The 7,610-nt window shown below is 32.2% G+C and overlaps 1 non-coding gene across 1 annotated transcript; it reads right to left on the bottom strand.

The window, feature by feature from the left end:
• Positions 1–593: 593 nt before the first annotated feature.
• On the bottom strand, positions 594–666 carry Trnak-cuu (transfer RNA lysine (anticodon CUU)). Its single transcript has one exon. It is a non-coding gene; the product is annotated as a tRNA-Lys (tRNA).
• Between the last annotated feature and the right edge of the window lie 6,944 nt (positions 667–7,610).

Genomic DNA, 7,610 nt, shown 5'->3' with positions numbered 1-7,610 from the left:
AAATTCTGTTTGTAGCACTACATGTCAGACTATCAACCCGACTCCTGTTGGCTGAAGCGGCAACTACTACTAGCACCACGCAGCTTGTAGGTTTTGAGAGGGGTATACCTAAAATCTCCACACCCAGAGGGAGGCGAGTGGAAGTGCCCTTACTCGCTAGTTTACTAAGTACACTTGATACGATTGTAAGGTAGTAAAATAGCTAAAGTTACCAATCTGTTCAAGAGCTGCTGGTACTCGTCGTCTGGCTGGCGCTGATTTGCGTAGTTATCGACCTGTTTAAACGAATTAAACTAAAAATAGAATGAAAAGTCGCTCTTTATATCTCATTATCTTATTTTAGTTGTCCCACACTGTACATTCGACCTTCTAAGGTACACATATCTTCAACAAGCATATGTGTGTTGACATTATTAAAAATAAAAATAAAAAAAATCCTGCGCTATTCGAAATACGAGTATGCGCTAACCACTGGACTCTCGCAGCAGTAAAATTTAAAGTTTGAAATGTCAATTAGCGAAGCTTTTAAACCATTAGTAAATAATAAAAGAATAAAAAATTAAAAAAATAAAAATGTAAAAAAAATTTACTTTCGCCCAACGTGGGGCTCGAACCCACGACCCTGAGATTAAGAGTCTCATGCTCTACCGACTGAGCTAGCCGGGCTTGTGTCGCTATATACGAAAATAGCGTACGTAAACAACCAATAGGCTACACTACACGCACACAGCTAGCGTAGGTGTGCCAAAGGAACATAACAAAAAAGCAGAATAATGTGGCGAAGAGAGGCGAAGAGTATCTCACACTATCTTGCTTACGCAAACAAATATGAACAGAAAACACCGAAAATCACTTATGGAGGTCACTTAATTTTAGAAGTATGCGTATTTTCGCGGCATTTTCAGTTTTTTCCCGTTCATTTATTTAATGTGAAATTTGTGGTATTTGCTTATTTGTAATCTTCCACAGCGCATTGCACAAGTTTTGATATATTTAAAAATTGTATGTGAATTTCTTAATCTGTGTGAGCGGAAAATTTATTTTTTGTGCGGTGGAATCTGTCAGTAAATTCATATATGTAAATGTATTGATGTGCATACATATAGTACTTACATGCAAGAAAACATAGCAGATAGGGTAGACATCGTGGGCAGACGCGTATACGCAACCTTTAAAGGTACTGGGAGGGCGGAGACAGCTAGCTGGCACATTTCACAGGCAGCAGGCGCTTAATTTCTATTTACAGCCATATATACGAGTGTGCGTGCCTTTAGTGAGGTAGGCCCAGAAGAGTGCGTATACGATCGTACACACATACATACATACATATAAATGTATGCATGTGTGCATGATACTTATGCTGAGTAGCCATTAGGAGTGTTCTTACATTTATGGAATTTTATATATGCATGCACATATGTATGTGTATGTATGTATGTATATATTTAATTAATGTGGTGAATAGCAAAATATTTTGTAGATTAGATCAGGTTATGTGAGAGGCGTGGTGAAGACCCATAATCGCCACTGGAGACAGAATCCCTGATGCTGATTGCCCTTATTGAGTGAGGGGACGAAACATGTAGCTCACAGAGAGTTTCTTTTAATAATATATATCAATGACAATTCTATGTTAATTTTATGTGCTAATTCTATGTTAATTTTATGCTAGTGAAAAAGAGTGTTGAAATGTTAATTTCAAAAAATAATCGAAAAATAAAGAGAAAAAAAAAACAAAGAAAAAAATCTTACAAAAATAAAAAATAAATAATAATAAAAAAATAAAACCAAATAAAAAAACTAAAAATAAAAATATGAAAATAAAAAAACTTAAAAATATAAATAAAAAATATGAAAAAGTCGGCAAAACGCCACACACGTCAGCCAAAGACATTGGCCAACTTGGTGGTGTGATCTTTAATCCATCCGAGATGCGGGTGGTAGTGCTTAAACTTATAAAACGGTTAGGCAATCAGAATATTCAGAGGTACTCGAATGAATTCAACAATGGGAAGAATTTAATGACAATAATTTGGTACACTTCTGATTTCTAGTGGCTCTCTGTTAATATTTTTGTCTCTCTTTTTCGACACTTTTTAAATATTCTACTTGTACAGTTAAAAATTTAAAAAAATTATATTGTTTGACAGACTCGCTCTAAAAAGTAGATCACTTCGACAAAATGGGGCAATAATTGTAATACGAAAAGGGAAATTCATATTTTATAGAGAACACTATTTAGAAACATTAAGAAAAAGTTGAGGAAACTATAAAAAAACAATAAAAAGAAAAAATTAAAAACAAATTAAGAAAACTATAAAAAAATCATGAAAACAAAACTTAAAGAAATTAAGAAAACTATAAAAATCATAAAAACAAATTATATAAAAAAATTTGAAAAAAAGATTTAAAAAAAATTAAGACAGAATAAGAAAAAAGTAAAAAAAATATGTATAAAAAAATTAAATAAAAATTAATTTAAATTTAATTTAAGCATTTTAAAAAATTTAAAACAAAAAAATAAGAAAAAATTAAAAAAATTAAATATTATAAATAATTAAAAAACAAAAACTATTACAAAAAAAGTAAAAAAACAATTACAAAAAATTTTTATGTACATTTGATTTAATTCATTTAATCTAATTAATTAAATTTTTTGTTTGATATTTTATTTATTTGAATTAAGTTAATTAAAACGTAAAAAAATTAAGAAAACTATAAAAATCATAAAAAGAAATTAAATAAAAAAATTTGAAAAAAAGATTTAAAAAAATTAAGACAGAATAAGAAAAAAGTAAAAAAAAATATGTATAAAAAAATTAAATAAAAATTAATTTAAATTTAATTTAAGCATTTTAAAAAATTTAAAACAAAAAAATAAGAAAACATTAAAAAAAAATATTATAAATAATTAAAAAAATAGAAAAATATTACAAAACAAGTACAAAAACAATTAAAAAAAAATTTATGTACATTTGATTTAATTCATGTAATCTAATTCATTTAATTTTTTGTTTAAATTTTTATTTATTTGAATTAAGTTAATTGGTCGAATTGTGGGAACTCTAACTTAATTAACTAATGTTAAAAAAACAACAACAAAAAAAAAATAAATAAATAAAAAAAAAATTTAAATGGAACACAAAAGTAAAAAGCTAACTTAATCTACTAACACTAAAAACAAAAACAAAAATATCACAAAAAACACTATAAAATATAAACTTAATAAAAGAAAAGACGAATAAAAACAGTAAATGCAGTAAATGAAGAAATAAATAAATCAAGAAATAAAAAGAAGAAAATAAAAAAGCAGTAAAAAAATATAAAAAATAAAAAGCAATGAAAAAAACTATCAATACAAGCATAACAAAAAAACAAAAAAATTTCAAGCTATAAGGAAAACAAAACAAAAAACTTAAATAAATAAAATAAATTTTAATTTTTTTATTAAAATTTTTTTCATTTTACTATAAAAAAAATTAAAAAAAATGTAATTTAAACAATTTAAAAAAATGTCAAACAAAAAATTAAGAAAAAAGTTAAGAAAAAAAAATTAAAAAAGTTTCAATAAATAGTTTTTCAATTAAATTTAAATTTCAAAACTATAAAAACCATGAAAACAAAATTAAGAAAACGAAATCATAAAAACGAAATGAAAAAAAAATTAAGTAAACAAAAAATTAAAAAAAAAATTTATAAAAACAGTTATAAAAAAAATTTAAGGAATTAATTAAAGAACAAAAAAAGTATTTTAAACAAGAAATTAGAAAAAATGAACAGAAAAGTTAAAAAAATATAAACAAATTAAAAAAAAAATGTAAATTAATTTTTTTAAATTAAATTTAAATTTAAAATTCAATTTTTTCCTTAATGATAAAAAAATTAAAGAAATAAGAATAAAATAAAAAGTTTTTTTTTATATTATAAAAAAAAATATTATATTATATATACATATGTATATGGATTGTGTATGTATCCAGCAAAAAATGTCATATCTGTAAAACAAGTAAATAGTTTTCGAATGGTTTGTTTTGTGAGCTTAAAGCTGGATTAACATTACTAGTCGACCAGGCACAACCAAGAGTTTCTGAAGTTGACTTCTAATAGAGATAGAAAAATCGACAAATAATTGAAAGCGATAATTTAATTAGTTTTTTATTATTAATCCGGCCTTGCGCGCAGCATCAAAATACGAAAACTAAATATTTAATTTGTTAATAGTAATACAGACTTATAATAAAAATTCTAAAGAAATTTAAATTTTAAACTTTTTGCTGGAATGCACTGAGTAATTAATTTGAGAAAAATAATTCAGTGAATAAGAAATTTTAAAAACAAATAAACAAAAAAAAACTAAATATTTTTGCCGAACGGGCATCACTACGAAACTCATTTCACCTCCTCTCCCAAAATATCCCGAAATCCTCCACTTTTTTGTCCTCCTTTGTTTGTTTTTAAAACTGGCAGCCTGTGCCTGACTATCGCTCGCTCAGCTATCTTTCTCTTCCTCACTTGTGCATACAAACACACTTTTACTTTTTTTTCTGATAGTCCGCTGCTGAATAAAGAACCTAACGCTTGTTGCTAGGCAAACAAATGCTCCCGCACACAATTTTACTCATTTAAATCTGCATACATACACACACGCACAAGTGGTGCGCGAATGAAAATGAGGTCAACTGATAATATAAAATGCAGCGGTGGAACGAATTAATTATGTTGGCGCACAACCAGAAGCTGAACGACAACAGAGAGCAAAAAACAGCAAAAAGAATAGCAAATACAAATAGATGAGAGCAGCAAAGGAACGGAGTAGTTGGTGAAGCGGCCTAGTGGACGGCGTCAAATCAATTATTATTTATTTATTATTATTTTTCTGCTTTGCTTTTCTTGTGATAGCGCAACGGCTGCAAGCTGGCGGCCGGTATGGCACAATAAAAAATGCTTGCAATCCGTCAACCAGTCAGCTGTTGTTTATTGAAAAGCCGGCACTGGTTTAAAAATAGCCTGCAAAAAGAGGCGATGAGGGGTGTGTGTGTGTGAGTGAATAATTGTAAGTCATTGAAGTAAATTAGAAAATTTGTCTCAGCTCAGTCAGCTGGTTTAGGGTTTAAAGCAATCGTGATTAGCTGCTCAGTTCAATTGCTTAAAAGCTAAATTAGTTTGATTTTCAAATTTGTACTAATTAATTTCTGAATTATGCCAAACTCTGCTGCGCACCAGCATTTGCGGGGTAAGATAAGAAGTTAAGCTAGGTTATATATACCATATAAGTTCTTATGGTTCCGCGAGGCCACAAAGGACCAGCGAGGCTTAATTGTTGTGGATTCGTTTATAGATTTGAGCTTATGATTGGCAGGTTATCAGCCTACTTCTCCGATTCTGGTGCCAAGACCCCAGACGTGCTGCCAGCTTTGTTTGTACGATCATTTCCTCTGTCACGAATGGTTCGATTATACCGCCTATACTCGGTCGTCAGAGCCTTGTTAGTTTTCAAGCAGGGAGTACCGCATGAAGGTGGCCGCATCACCAGCCCCATTTGTCCATTGAGTTTAAGGCCACTAATGGACACCATTAACATTTGCTTGAAGCCTAGAAAATTTAACTTCCAAAGCGACGCAATATTCTGGCCTGTCGAGCTCTTCGATTTAAATTTTGCCGAGCTACATTCGAATGCCTGTTAGCGTGGAGTAACAGATGTTTTTCAGTCGCTTTTGGCATTGCCTTTCCAGGCCTTATTAAAAAAAAAAATTTATATATATAAAAAGAACCCAAACTGAACCTTTTTATTTTAACATTAAAATCTATGTACACACAAATGGTGTTCTGAGTAGTAGTTCTGAGTATTTATTTATTTTTTATTTAACTTCTTTTTTTTTGTATAAAAATACAATTTGCACTATAACAAAAACTATACATCTTAAAGTCTCACCCTTTATGGAAAATTAAAAAGAATCAATAAAGTTTCTTCAAAACTTTCGAATCGGAATTTTTAGAAAAAAATACTTTTAGAAACTGGGTTGCTTATTGACAAACCAACGCGTGACCGACCAAAAACCGTGCATACACCCGAAAATATTGCTGCTATGGCCGAGAGTGTTCGTGAATCACCAGGAACATCAGTTCACCGTCGTTCTCAATAATTGGACATTTCGGAGACATCATTGAGACGAATTTTGCCTAAAGACCTTGGTAAGACGCCGTACAAAGTCCAAGCCAAGAGCCATATGAATGAAGTTGTGTTCCATGATCAACCGGAAGGATTGTACTTCAAAAAAAAAACAAAAAACAGTTTGGAAAAATATTCAGTAGTTTCTTTTTTATAGCATTTTTAATTCCGTAAAGTTATATGGCGGACCCTGTTTACTGTTTTTTGATGAAAATACAACTTTATTCTGAGAAAATGATTACAAGTGAATCATTGAAAGTATTGCTCATCGCTGGCTACTATTTTTTCCCATCTTTCTGGTAGATCTCGTATACCGTCGCGGTAAAACTGTTTTTTGAGGCTATCCACGGATGAAGCCATTTTTTGATGTCTTCATATGAATGGAATTGCTGGTGAGCTAGACTATGTGCCATCGATCGGAACAGGTGATAATCCGACGTCGCAATATCTGGAGAATATAGCGGCTATGGGTGGGATTTCCCATTTCAGTGTTTCCAGGTAGGTTTGGCAACGTGAGGCCGAGCGTTGCCATGCTGTAGAATCACTTTGTGCATGCCTCTCCGCGTATTGTGGCCGCTTCTCGCGCAGTGCTCGGCTCAATCGCATCAATTGAAGTCGATACCGATCCCCAGTGATGCTTTCGCTTGGTTTTAAGAGTTCATAATAAATAACACAAACTTGGTTCCACCAAATACATAGCGTAACCTTTGCAGCGTGAATATTCGGCAGAGGCGACGACGTAGAAGAATGACCGGGCAGTGCCCATGACTTTCTTTTCTTTGGATTGCTGTAATGAATGCTTTTTTCATCAGCTGTCCCGATGCGAAAACCCTTCCTTTTTTAGCCGCTGAAGCAGTTGTTGGTTTTAACTCATAAGGAACCCAAGTCCTCTGTTTCTGAATCATTCCCAAAGCATGCAATCGCTTGGAAATGGATTGGCGGGTAACTTTTAATACTGAAGCAAGTTGCTCTTGCGTTTGACATGGATACTCATTGAGCAATGCCTCCAATTCAGCGTCTTCGAAAGTTTTTGGAATCGGTTACCTTGCCCTTGCGGTATAGGTATCTCCGGAAGTATCCGTGGCCCGAGAGGAACTGAGCTAGGAAGTAGTTCACTTCCCCGAAATGCATTTGGACCCATTTGTCAATTAATGGAATAAGTTTCGCCGTCCATCTGCCATTCGCTTCAGTGTCCCATCGGCTTTGCCACCGCAGCATGGTTTGGCATCTCCGTTCTGAGAAGCTAGAGATGACGTGTTTCTTCTTGGAGTCCCACGCATCCATTTGTTCCCGGATCATGAGGTCGACGGGTATCTGCCCGCTGATCACAAAAATTACTGCGCTTGAGACAATGCGGTAGGCTGAGGCAACTCTGAGGCCGGTGTGCGTTGTACAGCCTCCAGTGCTTTGCGCTTGGGCTTACAGTTTAGCACAATTCCCC

This window comes from Anastrepha ludens, chromosome 6 (assembly GCF_028408465.1).
Source record: "Anastrepha ludens isolate Willacy chromosome 6, idAnaLude1.1, whole genome shotgun sequence".
In the NCBI taxonomy this organism is placed as follows: Eukaryota; Metazoa; Arthropoda; class Insecta; order Diptera; family Tephritidae; genus Anastrepha; species Anastrepha ludens.
Note: the sequence above shows the minus strand (reverse complement) of the source record. Positions and strands in the feature narration are given on the sequence as shown.